Source organism: Ambystoma mexicanum, chromosome 11 (genome assembly GCF_040938575.1).
Source record: "Ambystoma mexicanum isolate Mex_15411 chromosome 11, UKY_AmexF1_1, whole genome shotgun sequence".
NCBI classification, from domain to species: domain Eukaryota; kingdom Metazoa; phylum Chordata; class Amphibia; order Caudata; family Ambystomatidae; genus Ambystoma; species Ambystoma mexicanum.
In genome coordinates, this window is record NC_090934.1 from 342,622,509 (window position 1) to 342,642,873 (window position 20,365).

At 42.0% G+C, this 20,365-nt stretch overlaps 1 long non-coding RNA gene across 1 annotated transcript in view; it reads left to right on the forward strand.

Annotated features, from left to right (window-relative positions):
* The window catches only part of LOC138504706 (uncharacterized), a 220,757-nt gene that overhangs the window by 41,867 nt on the left and 158,525 nt on the right, over positions 1-20,365 (forward strand). Inside the window, exon 2 of the long non-coding RNA XR_011279914.1 lies at positions 9,602-9,772. This is a non-coding gene — a long non-coding RNA (uncharacterized lncRNA). The remainder of the gene's footprint in view (positions 1-9,601; positions 9,773-20,365) is intronic.

Here is a 20,365-nt window from a genome sequence, read left to right on the forward strand (position 1 = left end):
TAAGGAGATTTGATCAGGAGGCTGGTAGATGGTAGCCACAGTAAGAGAATTGATAGGAGAGAGTGAAAGCCTGCAACAAGGCATTCAAAAGAGGAGTAGGTCTGAGTTGGAATGATAGAGACAGGAATCCAGCCTGGGAAGATCGGGGCTACCCCCACCAGAACTAGATCATCTGGGTGCAGAGAGGATCTTGTAGCCATCAGGGAGCATAGTAAACGAGCTTGTGACAGAGCTGGCTGTGAACCATGTCTCAGTCCGAGGACATCAAGGTCAAGTTCTTCAAGAAGGTGGCAGATGTGAGAGGAGTGTTTCACAGCAGAATGAGCATTGAGAGTGGCAAGGTGAAGGAGGTTGCCAGCCCTAAAGACCTTCCGGGGATGGGTACAGATCAGAGGTGCGCCCTGCGAAGGAGGATGAGCCCTAGGAGGGGCAGAGAAGGAAGAAAGAGAGGACAGGGTATCCAAGGGGGGAGATGGAGGGACAACAGGAGATGGGAGGAAATTGATGAGGAGGGGGAAACACCTATCAAAGAGGAGGAGATTGGCCTGAGGGCCTTGGACCATGGTAGTGCCATTAAGGTAGACATTAATGATGACTATAGAGGAGTCAACGTAAGCCATGAGAACGCCAAAGAGAGTGCCAGCATTAATGGGAGAGGATAGGTCAGAGCACAGAGATCATAAATATAGTCCATAGATCTGTCGTGGGAAAGACAAAGAGGATGTCAGTGAGGGTCTATCTGGAGGAAGCATTGAAATAGATGTTGTCGATAGGAAGACCAGGGTTAAAGGCAAAGATATTCTTTTTGAACTTCTTCCTGCCAGACTTAGTGAGAAGGGAAGGGTAGTCAATGGAGAAGCAGTTGGAGTAGATAGGAGAAATATAAAGTGCCATGAGGGTGGAAAATAAGTAGAGGAGGGAGGATCTGGAGTGGATAAGGCAGGTAGCAGAGGAGTGAGGTCACTGGGACGACAAGTTACAGCGAAGCAATTGTTCCAAGCAAATGATAGAGGAGTTAGCAATAAGCATCAAGATTTGACTTTGTAATAAAAAGCAAAAACAGCAAGATTTGACTTTGTAGCAAAAAGCAAAACCAGCAAGATTTGATTATGTAGCAAAAAGCAAAAACAGCAAGATTTGACTTTGCAGTAACAAGCAAAAACAGCAAAATGTGACTTTGCAATGATGGATTCAGATGTTAGTAGATGGTTTTAAGAAGCAATGGTCATCAAATGAACCGCAAGGCGGAAAACAAGCTAAAGGAACAGTGATGGTGAAAGGTGGTAGTAATGAGATCAGTAAGGAGGGAACTATCCCATAGTTCCAGAGATAACAATGCCAAGGCAGTTTGGGTTTCCTAGAGTGAGTGAGTGGAAGCAACATTGAGTTTAGAGGTGTAGGGAGGACCCCAGATAGCATTCTGGTAGGGGACAGGGAGCAGACAGGGGCCTTAGAAGTGGGCCTTCGAACAACAGACTGGCTCCTGCCTCCCAGCCCCAAAGATTGGCAGATGAATGCGAGGCAGGCAATGGTCAGTGTCCAGGGCAGGCTACACTGACTGCATCATAAGCAGGCAGCCATCTTCAAAACGGGAGAAGGCTAATGAGAATAAAAACCAAAGTCACACAACTTGCCCAAAATGGAAGCACACAAAGCTAAATGCAGGTCAGAAAGCATGTGCTACTGCACACATGCTTTTTAGCAAAATGCAGCTACGTTTTAAACGTACTAGACCAAAAATACAGTAGATTGTGGACAAACAATGTTCAAACTCAAAACATGATACAAAGGGGCCAGTGGCAGTAATTGCAGACAGCATGGCTTACCTAGGTGGGCGAGCGCTGCTGCCGATCACTGCCGAGGGCTTGGTAGCAGCTGATTTAAAGTTGCAGATGTGCGCAGAGAGCGCGTGGATCAGCTGTCTGCACAGAGCAGATTTTCAATGCAGGATCAGCTGATAAAAGTAGTAGATGTGCACGGAGAACACATGGATCAGCTGATTGCACACTGTGAAGATGGCTCTCGAAGAAGGGTACAGGTTGACTGACATTACTGATGATGATATGTTTAGAGAAGACTCAACAGACGATGAAGTAGTGTTCTTTATGAGCATTACTTATTGGATTAGAATAGAGAAAAGGGAAATCCCAAAGAGAATGGCAATAATGTGGCAGCGTCCAGCATTTTCTGAGGAAGACTTGGAGAAGGTGCCAAGTGTCCTATGGACTACAGGCCCTCATGACATAGGATTATTAAAGAGAATAGGGGAAGTGAAAATAAAGCTGGAGCCAGGAACAATTTTACCTCGAGCAAGACAGTATCCCATGTCTCTAGAGGCTGATGAGGGTATATTTAACACCATTTCAGCACTGATGAAACAAGGTATTCTGGTGCTATCAGAATCATTGTGCAATACCACAGTGTATCCTATAAAAAAATCAAAGGGGGGGTCTTGGAGATTTATACAAGACATGAGACCAATGAACCAGATTGTAGAGGCTGAGTTTCCTCTAGTTCCTAATCCGGTAACGATACTATGCAGTATCCAAGTAGAAGCACAATATTTCATGGTGATTGACTGAAAAATGCATTTTTCTCAATCCTGTTGCATAAATACTCACATGACTTCATTTTCATTCTGCCAAACTCGTTGGAAACATACTAGACTGCCTCAAGGGTACTGTGAATCTCCATAAATCTTTATCAAAAACGTGGTGATACAATATGTGGATGACATTTTAATTTATAGAGCCCCACCGGATGAGTTCACACAAGACTCAATTCAGTTGATGACTATTTTAGCAGACAAAGGATACAAGGTAGACAAACTACAGTATTGTCAAGAAGAGGTGTTATACATAGGACAGTTGATTTCACATGAGTGAAAAAAAGTGACAGGTGGAAGAGTTGAGGCGATTATGAAAACTGCAAAACCAAACACAGTGAAACAGATGCAATAATGTTTGGGACTATGCAATTATGTTAGAGCCTGGGTGTTTAACTACAGTTTGTACACAAGACCCATGTTGAAGGCTTTAAAGAAAGCACAGGTGAATGAGGTTATACTAGAATGGCCTGAGGAGATAGAGGAAGGGTTTGAGGAGTTGAAAAAAGTGATTTGCACAGCTCCTGTTTTGGGAATACCCAGTTATGCAGAGGAATTGTATTTATTTTTACACACAGATGGGACAGTCATAACAGCAGTACTGACACAGGGGACTGCATTGGGGTACAGGCCTCTAGCATATTACAGTGGGATTTTAGACCCAGTTATGAAAGGACGCTTTCCTTGTGAACTGTTATTGGAAGTCTCCGCGTTCGCAATTGACAAGTCTACAAGTATTGTTATGGGCTGTTCTATGACTCTTCATGGAGCATGCTCTGTTTCCCGTTTTAGATAAACCAAAAGGTACTTTGATGTCTCAGAGAGCTTCCGCCTATGAGGTAATGATTTTGAACTCAACGATCAAAATTGTCAGATGCAAAATAGTGAATCCTGCCACATTTGTAGCTTAACCAATAGTAGAAGGCGATCCTGTGCATGACTGTGCAAATTATGTTGAATTTTATGATGATATACCTTGTGTGAAAGAAAACGCTTTGTCAGGAGGAGAAATGCTCTTTATTGATGGTATTTCAAAAATGTATCAGACTAGTGGAGAAAGGCATTGAGGTGCAGCTGTAGTAAAACATATAAAATGGTGTGTCAAAGTTGTAGCAAGTGGCAGGCTACCGTTTCACTTTTCAGCACAAGCAGAAAAATTGGTAGCGCTCATTGACGTGCTCGAGAATCACAAAGGGCATGAGGTTATGGTGTACAGTGACTCCACCTTTGTGATGTGAGCCGTATATGCAGGGCTAGCACGTTGGAAAAGGATGGGCTACCTCCGAGCGGACAGCACTCCATTGCAACATGCATCCTTATTGGACAGGCTAATTAAGGCACTACAACTTCCAGTAGCCACAGCGGTCATTAAATGCGCCGCACACACTAAGCGAAGAGATTTTATTTCTTGCAGGAATAAAGCCGCAGATGCAGAAGCCAAAAGGGTTGCATATTCACCAGATATCTCAAGCTTTGACACTCCAAATGTCAAAGACAAAGTAGTCATGATTATGGTAATGCAAGAAGGGTTTAATCATTTGCCAAAGACCCAATTAATGGAGATTCAAGGGAGTGCACGGTCCTTTTCAGCATTTACATATTGATTATGTTGACATGCTGCAGGTGTGTAATGGATATAGGTATCCGATAGTAGTGTTGTGTCCCTTCTCTAGGAGGCAGGTCCGTGTACAGATCCCGATGCCATTTGCGCATCAAAGCTTTTAGTATGTGAAGTCTGTCCAAGATGGAGCATGTGGGAAGTTCTGAGATCCGACAATGGGCCACATTTTGTTAATGAGCTATTTGAGCAATTAGGATTATTATTGAGTATTAAGCAAATGTTTTCTTCTGCTTATCACCTGCAAGTGAACAAAATATTTGAGAGACTCAACGGCCTACTTAAAGAAAGGATCGCCAAGATCAAGCTAACTTTGAAAGGGATGGCTATATTGCCTACCCTTAGCTTTATATGCCCTTCGCAATCAGCCTGGGACAGACCACCACCTCACCCCCATGAACTAGTAACAGGGAAATGAATGAGAACGCCTCTTACACCTCTATCGAGGAGTAGAAGTGATGCCCTGAGTACAGCACAACTGTTAGGTAATCAGCTGCATAATTATTTGACATGCATGACCTCTAGCATCTCTCTCATTTAAGATGAACTCCGGCATCAGGGGGGTTGGTCTCAGAACACAGACAAAGCCAATCCAGCAGCTGGATCCGTGAACTTTTATCAGCACCTAAATTGTGTGTTGGTGACACCAAGTAGTAGGAGTGTAAACCCTTGCTGCGAACCTTAGGAATCTTTTGAAAATGAACCTTAGAGAAACATTGATGTATCACAGATATGCCTGTACGTGATTTCGAGTTCAAAGATCGGAAACATGAGCAATATCGAGATTTGTTTCTCACTGAGTATCTATTTGGTAGCCTCATGGCCCTAACCGACGGGGAGGTACACAGGCATATATTTGCTGTTTTTGTATTTATCCTTCAAGCTTATCCTGCTCTTGTCAGAAGATACGTTGATGTTTGCACTTTTTTACAGGATCCTAAGAATGGCTCTGTAATTAGGAGACTGTTCAAAGCAATAATAGAGGAGATATTGCAATTGCAGGAGTCAAAAAGTATGTTTTCCTTAAGTGATCACAGTAGAACTGAGGAATGATGAGGCAAACATGATTTTAGGGAATGAACAAGCATGGCCAATACCAGGATGGGGAGAGAGGCGGGTGTCAATGATCGTGTGCATAGTATGTGCCTGTATGATTACTTTTTTGTCTTTCGGTTTCTCTTGGTTTACACTCTCTATTACATTGGTAAAAAAAAAACAGATGTCCCTTTGGTTCTCCCCACTATGGCAACTATTTCTGATTTGTTTATTTCCACTGAGGCAGAGGCCTCTATGATTCCCTCCACTAGGAGAACTGATATTGACTTGCTTCATCAGTATTACACAAACCTTGCATATGGGAGACACAAGAGAAATGCAGAGGAAGATAATGAATGGATGCTCACGTCTCTAGATAATACCGCACACTTGGGTAATAACATGTGGTATCAACACATGGAAAAAGGTGGGAGAGAGAACATCTAAGGAGGGTTGCTATGTATGTTCCTTAATACCTTATGCTTTGGGAACCTCTAAGATATTCATAGCCACAGAAGAATCAGTGAAAAAAGCACATTGCCTGACACATCTGGCACTTTGCCTGCCAATAGGACAGTTCCCAGGCAGAACAGCATCCATGGTGTGGATGAATAAAGTGACATCTCAAAGAGAAGATAATTATGTACAAGATTTAAAGACAAGAGAGAAGCCAGAAACAAAGCATCAAATAATCAAATATGAACAGCATGGAACAAATGGAGCAGGAATCAAGATTGAAGAAAACAAGATTCTGCAATGTAACGATAAGAATGCGAAGGAAATACAAGAATGTTGTGAAAGAGGTTAACTACAAATCAAAGGAACAGTGCTTACTCACGAAGGATGGGTTGATGGACTGGTTATGTGCAAAGCAGCAGCACTAACCGGACATTGGGAAGTAGTTGTGGCAAATGCCGAAAAAGAATACAAAGATCAATGGCTGAAGATTGCAAAATTGTTGACATGTGTCAACGGTAAAAGAGAACCATTGCAAACACTACCCCTGAAGATTGCGTCCTTATGTTTCAGAAATAATGGTACGAGGAAAGTTGGAGAGAATCGCTAGTGTGGCCGAAACTTTGATGTACCAGATATGTGGGAAAGGACAGCTGTCCTGATGGATCATTATTGGGCTTGTTGGTCCAGAGCCTACATAAAGCTGCCCAAGGACTGAGGAGGGATGTGTTCCTTGGTGCTCATACATGTTCAGTGTTAGTGATTCCTCAAAATGACCTGAACATTGGTGAATTTCTGAAAGCAGATGCCAATTTAAGGAGGAGAAGATTGCTTGAATCTCAAAATCGAACAAAGAGGGAGAATTATTTCTCAGCAAAATCAATAGAAGTCATTGATGCTATTCCATATGAGCACAGGTTGTTCAGCAAGACTGCCTCAATATTCACAATTATCTTTACGCCTTGGATCCAGACGATGGACAATGCCAAATGGTTGCAGATTATCAGATGGGAACCTCTGTAGACCATCAACACTATCATAAAGGGATTCAATGATACCTGGGAAGAATTGATGGACATAATGTTAATGGCCCTGCAGAACAGATATGTCCTTGACATGACGACAGCGATGGATGGAAGAGTTTGTGCCAAAATCAGGCCATCATGTTGCATGTTCATACCTTCTCACGATGACGAGAATGGGACTTGACAGAGGCCATAACGTTGCTGACAAACCTGCACAAGAAGATGGAAGACGAGACAGAAGACATCACAGATGCTGGATGGTTTGCATCCATATTCTTATCGGTTCAACAGTGGATGGCAAACATCTTCAAGTTTCTTGGAGCAGTATTAGTAGTGGTGATGTTTGGATTCTCTGTGATCAGATTAATAATTACACAGTGCAAGAAGACAGCAGAGAAGGCAGTAGGAATGAAGATCATGATCGATGTTGAATCATCAGGGTTTGGACCCAAGGAGTTGCCAGATGAAGATATCAGAAAATACACAGAGTCCAGCATCATAACACCAGAGGGAACAACCTTTCTGTATCCAAAGAATCACAAGAAATACGTAGGATGATGGGTCTATTGTAATCCAAATATACAGTGCACCTACATGACCTGAAGTGTAGATGAACATGTAAAATCAGCAGGATACCTGAAAGAATAATGAAAATTTGCATTTGTTCAAGAAAAGACATCAAAATGTGGAGATTAGTTAAGGTGTGGTCGATAAATCAACCAGAGGGGGAAGTGTAGAGGAGCAGCTAACTGCCCTTGCAGGAAGTCCTGCCCCCCTACTACCTGTATGCTGAAAGTTCGCCATCTTTGACACAAGCAGTTATGAACCTTCGAGAAAAGATATCCACTAAGAAAACCCTATCAAATGTATTCCTGAATAGATGACAATCTCTTGGAGGAAAACCCCTGAATGAATATGAAAATTAGAGAAAGCGAAGTTGGTGATGTCACAAGAAGTGAGTGTAATACACTGAGAAGACTGGTTGAAGAAGAGAATGAATGGACCTTATAGAAACTGATGACAAAGTAAAGAACCAAGTAAACTTCATATGCAAGAGCAGATTGCACGTGTAAAGAAGCACTGCAGAAAATGCAGATATCTGTACAGATGCAGTATAGCAAGTAGACTAAGCGATCATAGAAGCTAGCTATACGTAGTGAATAGACTGCAGGCGTAGACACCATTATATAGAAGCTTGACATTGAAGTCACAATTCTAGTAAGTACAAACCATGAAGAGAAGGGCTGAAAGCTGTGTCGCAGCAGATAATTAGCTGGGAGCATGGAAGACTTGAGAAAGGCTGTCTGGCCTGATGTCAATACTGGGAGCTGCCAAGGACTGGTTATCTATCCTTGAAGAACAGTGAACGTGAGAAGCTGAACCATCCCTTGTTAAGTTGCAAAGAAAGAACAGCATGAGTGCCAAGTTTATTAATTCAAGACAATTAAATGCTGCAAAATGGGCTGAATTGCGGTCTCCTGTCACGTGAGCCAAGGATGGAAATAAACGTCGGACACGCTGTCCAGAACCATGATAAGCGTGTGTTCACATTCACTTATATTCTCAGAGATGAGAATGCATTACAAGGCCAAGTTCAAAGACAATCTTCATGGCACAAGACATGGGTGATGAGAGAAGTTGAGCTAATTGGGTGGGGAGGTACAGTCCGGTCCACCTCCTGACACCTGGAGTATGATCTTCCATGTTGCTAGTGAATCAAATGTTCCAGAAGGGCACAAGTGTGCCAATCAATTGTAGTGGGCCATAAAGCAAAGGGCCTTATAGTTTGAAAGCCAATGGTGTACCCTGTTTCTAATAACTGTTGAAGATGACTTGCACTAGGGGTGGGCATGAGTTTTCTATCTGACTGTAGAGACCCAATCACAACCCGCCCCCTGATATAAAGTATACTTGGATGTTCCCCTTGAGCCAACCACAACCCGACGTAGGTTTTCACTTATTTGCCACTTAGTATGACATCAAGATTGATGAGTGTTTACTATAAAAGTATTGTTTTTTATGAAATGCTTTTAGAGAAAGCTTGTTCGATGTCTGTTGATGTCCGTTGTAACTCCCTGTTTTAGACAATTGATATTAAAACAATAAACAATCTTTGGCATCTTCCTGAGTTGGTTTGATTATTTGGTGTAAAGAGTTACTCTGCATCACGTTACCCAAAAAAAGGGCCATAACCTCACTCCTCTTATATGGATTGAGAATCTTCCTAATTGCAAATATTGTGCAGTCTTGTCTCTCTCCCAGCAAAACTTTCATTGCTACTCTTCAGACATCACTGCTAGCTACCCAGTCTAACGGCCCGTTATTAGCTCCCTCCCCATTCCCATTAAGCCCTGTGGGGGCTCGAAAGGGAATGGGGATGGGTATTTTGATTGGGGACTTACCGGGTCCTCCAAGGTCATACCAGGTCATACATCATCTCCACTGTACATTTAGGGATGTCCAAATGGAAAAGGAGAGGATTTTGGAGATTCAATGGCTCATCTGTACAGCATGCTGCCTTACTAGAGAGATTGATTTAGGCTTTGACTGCCCAAAGCTAGTATCAGTCATTAAATGCACTGCCCACACCTAGAATCCAGACCCCTTCTCTCTTGGCCATGACACAGCTGATAAGGCCTCCAGAGAAGCAGTATACCCTGGGGTGGCAAACAAACAGTTTCACTTAGCAATCCCATACACTGCAGTACTGTTTACACAAATAATTAAATCAGAATACCAGGCACCTCTGGATGAGAAGGATCTTTGGATTAAGAAGTGTTGCTCACAGTCACCGACTGATCTGATTTGAAGACAAAATGTTACAAGTAAGGTAATAATGATAACAGTTGCTTTTTATTTTAGCAGGAGGACTGGTTTGTCCCCAATTTACAGGAATTCATCAACACATTTGTGGAAAATTGCACAACATGTCATCTTTACAACACTGGCCAGACGCTTTGGACTTTGCGTGGCACATTGCCTGACTGGGCCATTCCGGTAGCTTGGCATCGACTACATGGATATGATCAACAGGTGCAGTAATTATCGTTACCTTATTGTTGTAATGTGCCCATTCTCACTCCACCTTCTCATGTGACAGACAGACCTGCTGCCCAAGATTTAAGAATATTTTGCTGCACTTTACTTTGATATTGGAGTGGATAAATATATTTACCATTATAAAAGATTTGAATTTGTTTGCGTGGATGTCTGTTTTTTCTCTTCCTCTGCATGCTCAACACTACAGACGTCATGTAATATATATTCTATGGTATATATGTTGTTTTTTAGTTGTAGGTGGTATAATATTATTTTGTGAGCATTGTATTTTGGGGACATATAAAGGGGGGCTTAGAGATGAAAATGATACAAATTCAGGGATAACATGAATTAGGAGGGAAACTGAAGAAGAGATAGAGTACAACCAATATAAAGGGGTTATCGTTGCCACCAATGCTGATGTGCACCACCCCAAATCAGACAACAGGTGGTATAATCACATGCACAAAGGTAGAAGTCAAACAAGAGCTGCTTTGTGTGCTCTTTCATACCTCATGCAATAGGCACACCCAAGCGTTTTATACTCCAAGAAGTGCTGCCTTATATTGCCCAGTGTTTGGTACACTTGGCCCTTCGTGGACTACAAAGCCCTTTCCAAGGGCACACTGTCCAAGTGGTGATCATGAACAGAAGTGATGAAGAATGGGCTAAGAAGAAATAGCAAGCAGAGTGCAAGGTGCGACCATTGATGAAGATGTATGGAGCATTGTTTTCCAACAATAGATGGGTGGTACAAGTAGTTAGCTGTGCAGCAGGAAGCTTACTGGGGTTTTCTGAAGAAGTGGTGGCCTGTGTGAATCAGAACTGTGGCACAACATGTGTTAACTATGTGCCAAAATTGACATGTATCAAGTAAGCGAAACACAAGCCAAAGTAATGGCACCATACCCATAGGAACAAACAGCCGGTGTAATAAAAGATTGTTTATCTCAAACCTGACTGTAGGTACTGCAGAGTTGATGAATATGTACTGGTTGGTGTGGACAATATTCATATTTGCATCTTCAACCATCATGGTCGGGCGTATGCCTGCTGGCCACCCTACACTCCACAGTTTTAGCAGTTCCTGATTCTCATCCGTCAGTAATAAATGTGTCAGCCCCAGAACCAACTAAGCCCCCATCTGATAGGCATGCCCATCACTCTCACCAATACTTTTGCATCAGAAGAGATCAAACTATTTATCAAAAAACTCCTCTGAGAAATTAAAGGCAATTCCAGAGCAATACCGCCTATTTTCCAAATCTGGTGCCAGGTATCCACACTGCAGCTAATGCAAAATGGCTGCAGATAACCAGATGAGAGATGCTTCAGTTGGTGAACCAGATAGAGCAGGGCTTTAAATCATTTTCAATTAAATTATACTTTATTTGTTTTGGTTAAAAAAAGTCAACCTTTTCAAAATCCAAAATTTAAGATCTCTATTAAACATTTCAATTACATTCACACACATTCATTTCATATCAATTACAATACAATATAGTTTAAAAAAGAACCCTTTGGGAATAAATACATTCTTATAAAATCCAAGAATCTCATTATATTTAAAAGCTCTGTATCACTCTTTTGCACTTTAGGCACCAATCTACAGAAGTTTCAAATTCCTTAAAAAACATGCAGAGGCTATATTCAATGAAATCTGTTCTGCATTAAATATCCTTTCCCACATTTCAGTTTGTGAAAATAATGTAAAATCTCCAAAGAATTAATAAAAACTGTCTTTTCTGAGTTGTAACAAGGCCGGACATTCCGTAAAAAGGTACTCTATAGTTTAACTAGTGGAAGCATCATTACCAAAACGGCATATACTTTCTCGTTCATTATCTTTTGTCCTCATTGCTAATACTGCTTTTGTAGGCAATAAATCAAAACGGATTCGCAACAAAGCATTACCATATTCAGGGTCGGGGAACTTTAACAGGTATTGTGAAAGTTGTTTCATCGCTTTGGGGAAAAAAACACAGATTTTCATAGTTACGTATTTTTGACATGTCTCCCACAAATTGATCAATTTTAATGTATATGGTTTACGTTTAGCAGGATCTGGATTCTCTATCAACTGCTTTTCCTAAATATCAGCCTTGGCCATGACTTATGAGCAGTATTTCTTCCAAACTTTAAAAAAATGTTCATGGTTGGCAGTTGTAGCAGCTGCTGTTATTGGAATTAGAGTGGCTTTATGTTCTTTCGGCAGCAAACATTTCCTCTACAATGACAACGTCTGCCATTCTGCTACAGTTTGAAGTGATGTCAACCCCAGTTCAAACCTGATCACTTAAATTGGTGTACCTCCTGGGAGACCCAGAATGAATTTCCAAAACTTTCCCTCGAGATAATCCTGTTTTGGTTGCTCTGATGGAATTTTAGACTGTGCACCATAGGTGACCACCGGTATCACCTTTTGCAGGTAGAAGACTAGGATTGGTTTATATGAGAATTTACTATACTGATGCAATAAAACATTTGCTTGAGACATTAGATTAAGCATCTTATTTTGTACGTCCTTTTTATATGGAAAAGCTCCTATGCTACTGCTAATTTTACTCATAGATACTTATATTCTTTAACAATTTCCAACGTCTCATTGCCAATCCACCATTTGTGCTTTACTGATTGTGCCTTTTTAGTGTATGAGAACACTAGAATACTACAATGTTTGATTTAGCAGAATTAATGGTGAGTTGGTTTTCCACGGTGTAGGCCTTTAGTGCTTCTAGTTGCGTTTGTAGCCCTATTGGCATTTGGTCAATGACCACCAAAACTTTGGCAAAAAGTAGACTTGAGACTCTCATATTTCCTATTTTTGGGACAAATGAATGTGGGGTATCTAGGGCCTTATCTATATCATGGATATAGAAATTAAAGAGCATTGCAGCCAATGCACAACCTTGTTTCAGACCCCGGAATTTTGGTATTTCTTCTATTAGCAACCCCTCTCGATTTACTTTTACTCTAACTGAAGTGTTAGTATGTAGCTGTTGGACAACATATAGGTGTGCTGATGGCCAAAAATCCATTATCCCATCACTTATTAACCATTCTGTCATCTTCGCCAAGATCAAATGCGCACAAAATGTTCCTGGAATGTCCAGAAGGGCAATAGGACTACAGTTGGGTCGTTCCTATGGCCCTTCTTGGACAAAGAAATCAATACTGAAGTTCGCCATGAAGCTAGGATAACGCCTGTCAAGGTTATTTTCAGAAAAATCAGGTACAGTATCCTCGCCCATTCCTGAGGGTTAGCTTTTAAGGTGTCATTTGTTAACCCGATTAGCTAAGTCTCTTGATTAATATTGTAATATAATCATGATCAAACATAATTGTATTCAGATCTACGTAATCCATTGTCAACAGGGCAACATCATCAACACTCCTTGCAAAAACTCCCGAAAAGTGGGCTATCCAAGCTGCCTCATTGATCGTATTTAGAGTAGTAGAAGCAACGGCGTCAGTAGGAGATGATTTCAGCAGGCTCCATATTTCAGAGTTGGATTTAGAGATTAAAGCATTCAACGTTTTCTCACCTGCTATTTATTTTGCTAATTCTCTATGATGGCGTAGGCAATTTTTTAACCTGGTGCGAAGATTAGTTAACAACTCAATCTTATTATCAGGCCTCAAACGCATGATCCATCTTGTGAGCCTTCTTTTTTCACTTTTTAATTTCTGAACAACAGGGTCGTATATAAATGTATGTACTTGTATTTTGTATTTGTATTTGTTTTATTTGTAACGCGCACCATCAGGCCTGGAGGCATCAGAGCGCAACTTAGACATGGTTACATAAGCAAACAGTTACATATATTCAACAAGTTTACAATACAGAGTAATCAGGGCATACAAGCAATATATACATATATAGAGACGTAGCTTGGGGCAAGCGTTTGCCGAAGTGGGTCTGGGCATCATGGCTGGTTAAAGAGCCAGGATTTGGTTTTAGGCGTTAAAGCTTTCTTCAGCCCGGATGGTGAGAGGGAGAGCATTCCAAAGCTTAGAGGCTAGGACAGGGAAGCTAGATCCAACCCCCTTTTGGAGTTTGAACTTGGGAATGGTTAGGCAGTGTGTCTGAGCCGTTCTTTGCGGGCGGGTAGGCGCGTGTCGGGAAAGCCGGCTGCAAAGATATGGTTGGGCTTGGTTAGCTAGGCATTTGTGGGTGAGGCCTAAGACTTTCAGTGAAATTCTCTGTTTGACCAGTAGCCATTGTAGGTTGGATCTGGATTCTGAGATGAGATGGTTTTGATCGATGTTTAGGGCTGCTCTGATACCGTTATTTTGGGTAATTTGCAGTTTGTTCAAGTTCTCTTGGCTCGTTCCAAGGTAGAGGGTGCTCCCATAGTCAATTTTGGCCATGATGAGTTCTGGCTAAGGTGACAGTGTTGGGTGTAGTCAGAAATGGCCTGCAGGCTGTAATGAGTTTGCAGGTGTAGGCTGACGAGGATCTGACTGCATTTGTTTGTCGGGTTAGTGATAGAGTGGCGTCAAGATAGACGCCAAGAGTTTTGGTGTCTTTCGAAACATGGATGGTGTTGCCATCGATGATAAATGATCGGTAGGATGGCTCAAGTTTACTGAGACGTTGCGTAGTGCCCAAGATGAGGAGCTCGGTCTTGTCATCGTTGAGGCATAACTGGTGTTGCGCCATCCAGGCTTGGATGACCAGGTAGACCTCATTCAGGGCCTTAGTGTCCGCCACGTAGTCACCAGTGATAGGAATGAGTAACTGGGTGTCGTCTGCGTAGTTCGTATAGGAGACACCCAGATAGTCAAGTACATCAAAGAGTGGTTTTGTAAATACGTTATAGAGCGTTGGAGACACACAAGAGCCCTGGGGGACGCCGCAGTGAATCGGGGAAGGATCTGCAGCTGCAGATTGAGAAAAGACCCGCATAGATCTATTACTTGAGAATGATTTGATCCAGGCCGTAGCTGATGGTGAGAAGTGGGCGGCTGAGTGAAGATGCTTGCATAGGATTTGGTGATTGACCAGATCGAAGGCCGCAGAGAGGTCAAGTAGAAGTAACAAGGCAAGTTTGCTGTTGGCCTTTAACACTTCAATCTGGGTTTTTAAATCTAGTAGAGCTGTCTCAGTTCCGTGTCTGGGGCAGAAGCTGGATTGTCTGAGGCCTAGGAGATTGTTGGCTTCCAAGTGCTCTTGGATTTGCAGGTATGCTGCACGGTCCAGGATTTTTAACAGGAACGGGACAGTGGTGATGGGCCGGTAGTTGGTAGGTATGCTGGGGTCGAGGGAGGGTTTTTTAAGCAAGGGGATCAACCAGGCATCCTTGAGTTTGTCAGGGACAGTACCCGTTTTAAAGGATGCGTTGATGAAGGATGTGATAAAAGGGGCCAGATCATGGGCGGATTCCTTAATAATTGAGGCAGGGCAGGGGTCGCCCTGGCAGTTGGATGGTTTGATCCTAAGGATAATGTTTTCTACCTCCGCACTGGTGAGCGGTGAGTAGGCAAATCGATTGCAGTTTGGGACGTCAGGGGAGAAGGCCCCTGCGGAGGTTGGAGGGTGATTGTCCAATTTTAGGCTAATTTGTTTGGCTGTAATTTTAGATTGAAGCATGGTGATTTTATTCAGTAATGCTGCCTGGATATTGGCGCACCATTTGCTGTCTTTAATGCAGGTGTCAGGGGGAGTAACGGGGGTTTCAAACTCTTTTAGGATCTTAAATAGTTCCTTAGAGTTGGAGTCAGCATGCAGAATGCGATTATTTAGGGATTCCTTTTTTGCTTCTATAATGGCTGCTTTGTATGTAAGCGAGGTGTGCACGTGGTTTGGCCTTCCTCAGTTTGATGGGGCCATAGTATCTATAGCTGTCAGCATGCTACAGTTGTAGATGTCAGCTGAAGCTGTTGGGTCATTACAGGAGTCAGTGGCCGCATTAAGTGTAGGGAGTAGTAGAGGGAGGAGTTTCTCTTTGCTTATGTCCTTTTTGTTTCTGGTTGGGAGCGCAGGTGCTATCACGGTCAGGATGCGTGGGGTGGCTTTAATATTAAAGGTGATAATGTGGTGGTCTGATCAAAGGCAAGGGGTAGTGGCTAGGACGTGGATGTTGCAATTAGAACTGGCTAACCAGTCAAGGGTCCTGCCTTTGGAGTGCGTGGGCACTAGGAAGTGCAAGGTGAAGCCGGAATTGGTGAGAGCGTTTTCCAAATCGAGTGCCGGGGGATCATTAGGGTCACCAAGTCCCAAGTTGAGGTCGCCAAGGATGATGAATTGTGAGTTAGTTTTGGCGTTATCAAGGAGGAGGGTGGATATGTCACCAACAAAGATTGGTGCGGGGCATGGGGGCCGGTAGATTAAGTGGAGGGTGGCTGTTTGGTTGCCGATCTGTGTTCGGCAGCTTCTCTTGTGGATAGAATATCTGTAAGGTATCTATATAGGACAGCTGTTGGGTCTGGGCAGCATTTTCCAAATCATCAGAGAGGGATTCTCTCAGTTTCCTAAGGCTAAACAGACACCATAGAATTCTTTTCCTCCCCTGAATTTCTATTGGAGTTTCATAGAACTCATTATTTTTTTTGGTAGTTATTGACCACGAGATCTCGAGTATGTCGTGGTCAATAGCTATTGAGGGGAGAATCACAAAATCGCTCCCTCTGGGTAATGCCTCCGAAAGAAAAGCATAATCCTAAATTGCTCTAGAGGCTTCTCTTGACCATGTGTGCTTAGGCAATGTATCTCTTTCTGAGGTGCATTTAACATCTTAAATCCTCTCTCCTTCATCAGATCCAGCCATAATTTGGCTTGGATTGATAGTTTACTACTTGTGACACCAAAACGTTTCAAGTTGAGGACCCCCAATAGAGACATGCCTATTTTTTCATCTTGGATATTAAATAGAGCATATCTGTGGTTAACTGACGAGAAAGCATAACCAATACCATCACAGGATTCCAATATACATTCAATATCGCTATTTGAGATCTTATGACATTTTTTTTGTTGTCCGGTCAAATGGTCGACAGACAAATGGTCGACAGGACAATTGGTTGACACCATTTGGTCGACAGGTCAAATGGTTGAATTTTTTTTTAATTTATATATATATTTTTAGGTTATCGTTTAGGGAAAAAAGGGGTTTTTAGCAAAAACAAGTGGGTTGGGGGGAACCCCCCAAAATGATCATTTAGGGAAAAAATTGTTTTTTTAGCAAAAACAAGTGGGTTAGGGGGAACCCCCCCAAAAAAAAAAAAATTGTGAAAAAACACAAAAAAAAATTCGACCAATTGTCCTGTCGACCAAATGGTGTCGACCAATTGTCCTGTCGACCATTTGTCTGTCGACCATTTGACACGTGTCGAATTTAAGGGCAAAACAAAATATAATAAAAATTACGCCATGCTAACTAATTGAATTATTGTTCGAATCTCTATTTGGCGCAGTCTTGAGATGTTACATTTCTATTGTAATTAATATATATTGAATCCTAAGCATTCTCTCTCAGTGAGTCCCTCCTCATTGTCAATTTGGGGTGGATAGGACAATATTGAATATGCGGATAGATTCATTGATACCTCATCATCAGACAGTTCATTATTTTCTGTACTTATTTGTTTGCTATTTACTTCGTCCCACTATAACGCTTTCAGTCAGATTCTGCCCTTTCCTGATTTTAAGTTTTTTTTCTTCTATTTTGTTGTTGTACTGGAGTTGTCAGTTGATCTATGCATTTTCTAGCATTGTTGGATTTATTTTGTTTATTCCCTGGTTGTTTTTCGTGGTTTTAGTCTGAAGCACATTAGGTTTCCTCCTACACCCTTTCCGTGCTCTAAAAACGTGCAAATTGTCAAGCACAATTACATTGCTTGTAGCTGGTATAACATCCTCAGATTCAAGCACTCATTTCTGCAAAATTGAACTTTGGTTTAGCTCTTGTCTCAAGTCATCTTCTATGGAGGTATGGGAATTAATCACAACCTCAGTCAACAGCCATGCCTCGTCCGTTTGCTGGCCCACATTGTTTGATTATTTAAAGTTCTGCTCAGCTACTCGAGCGTTATTTATTACATTTTTTCTAATTTGTTTGACCTCTGTCTTGTTTTGTTACATGTGCCATCCCAATCCATCTTTGCGCATAGTAGTTTACAGATGTCTTCTTTTACCGACATCTTAGCAACAAGTGTTTCATAGAGTTTTGTCACCGTAAATAGGACATTATGTATGGCATTCAGTGTGATCTCTGGTGAAAGAAGAGTAGGAGGTCTTAACCCAAAAGACTGTCTAGGTGTGGGCCTCGCAAATGATTCCGGCGAGGATGCTATCAGTCATTGAATTTCCCACATTTAGGTAAAGAATTGAGGATTGTGACAAATTTTACTAATTCCTTATTGGTTGCATTTCAATTTGTGTTTAAAATACTGTGCTTGTTTCATTTTCTTGACTAATATCATGCTGCATAGATACTCTCCCCTCATTGTGAAAACCTAATGGATGTTCTCCGCTAGGCACTTTCAGTCTTTCTTGTTTGTGACCATGCTTCTGTGATACTATTTGTGAGTACAGCATAGGCCGTGCTGTGGTATCATCAGCATGGAACAGCACCTTTGTTAATGACCGAATGTCTTCCACTGTGTTAGGGTCCCTCCATTTGCCCATAGAGTTTGTCATTTGTGCCTTTGGCATTGGTGAGCACTTACTGCTGTCCTTTAACACAATGAGTACACTATTCAAACCACTTTGTGTACTTACAGCAAGTAGCTCTGCATCGGAAATTGGCGAGTTTACTACTTTAATATGCTCATTCATAGACATCGCTGTGAGCACGCTCACATGATTACTACTGGATTGATTGGCAGTTCCTACATCTTTGATGCTGTTTTAAGAAGGCATTCATACTCCATATGCATCTGACCTGAAATCGTTAATGGTTTGAATCGTTTTTCCATTTGCTTTAACTTGCTCTGTAAGTTGTTAATATTTCGTATATCCAGGTCGCTTAGACCATCCTTCTCAACTCTTCTCAGCTTTGCTGCATGAGGCGGCATGATAGACGTTAATTTATACATTGCCATTCTGCCAATATTCTTGTTAGCCTCTCTCTCTCCACAAGTTAGACCAGTAACGTGGAAGTGGGAGCCAACAACTGAACTTATTTAAAATGGAGTAAATTAGGTACGAGGAGGCGCTGCCAGCTTTGAGCTGTGCTGGGTCACTAAGCCAGCTAAACAGTCAAAAAGCACTCCTCTATGCACTCATACGATTTGAAGTGCAATTGCGTGCGCGTGCTTAAAAGGACATGCCAAAAAGGGGCGTGGCTTTCACTGTGTTCTATAAGAAATAAGGCATAAACAGCAGAATTACTATCTGTTCTTGTATTCCAAGTTCAGTTCTAAATATGTAATTTCAATTTCTGACCGCATACCACTTCCCACGAATATTTCACGTCTCAGGTGACACGTATCAGTGAAATAGCAGTAGAGTCTCCGAGAGCCAAACAGCACTCCTCGATGCACCCGTAGGGATCGCGCATGCGCAACTGCTTAAACGAACAAGCCAAAAAGGGGCGTGGCTTTCACCATGTTCTATAAAAAATAAGGGACAAACAGCAGGAGTACTATCAATTCTTGTATTCCAAGTCCAGTTCTCTATTTATAAGTCCAATTTCTGGCCGCATACCACTTCCCATGAATGTTCCACGTCTCAGTGGACACGTTTCAGTAAAATGACAGTAGAGTCAGTGTCAGCCAAACAGCCGTCCTTGATGTACTCGTATGATTGTGCGCGCGTGCCTGCTTAAATGGACACGCCAAAAAGGGGCGTGGCTTTCACTGTGTTCACATCTCACGAATATTCCAAATCTCTGGGGACATATATCAGTAAAATGGCAGTAGAGGCCCCGACAGCCAAACGACACTCCTCGATGCACTCGTACAATTGCACACAATAAAAAGTGAGTTAAGGGTAGCCTAGCTTTTGACCCTCCAGAATCAATATGTTCTGGATCTGCTCACAGCTATGGAAGGAAGTGTATTATGTACGTATAGTACCCCAAATGATGCAGACAATGGGTCTTTGTCTCATGCTATAGGGGTCCTTGATAATTTGAGGATCGCTATGGAAAGGAAAGTGGAGTGAACGCTGATGACTGGTTTGATTCTATGTTTTCATTATCCCTATCATTGTTACAAATAGCAGTGAAAATGTTGATTCTCACTGTGGGTTTTTTGCTCATGCTTTTCTGTTATTGTCAAATGATCCTGAGGTGCAGCATGAGCACGCTGCAGAAGAGTGCCATGATGATGGTATCAATAAGAACGAGTAGAGCTCCTCCTCTCATAAAACACAAGTACACCCAGACAGATAGCCGGAATGGATTTGTGAGGCGAAGCACGGTCAAAATAGAGTGGGCTTAAGAACCTCCAAGAACATTGACTATGCCCCCACCGGACCCAAAGAATTATATTGAGTGTTGGGTTGATTTAGTAGGAGATGATATGATATATGATATGATATGATACAATATGATATGGAGTGGCATTTATAACACGCCTGTACACAGGTGTTTCTAGGTGCAACAAGACAAGGAGGGGGAAATGAGCGAGGACAAAATAATG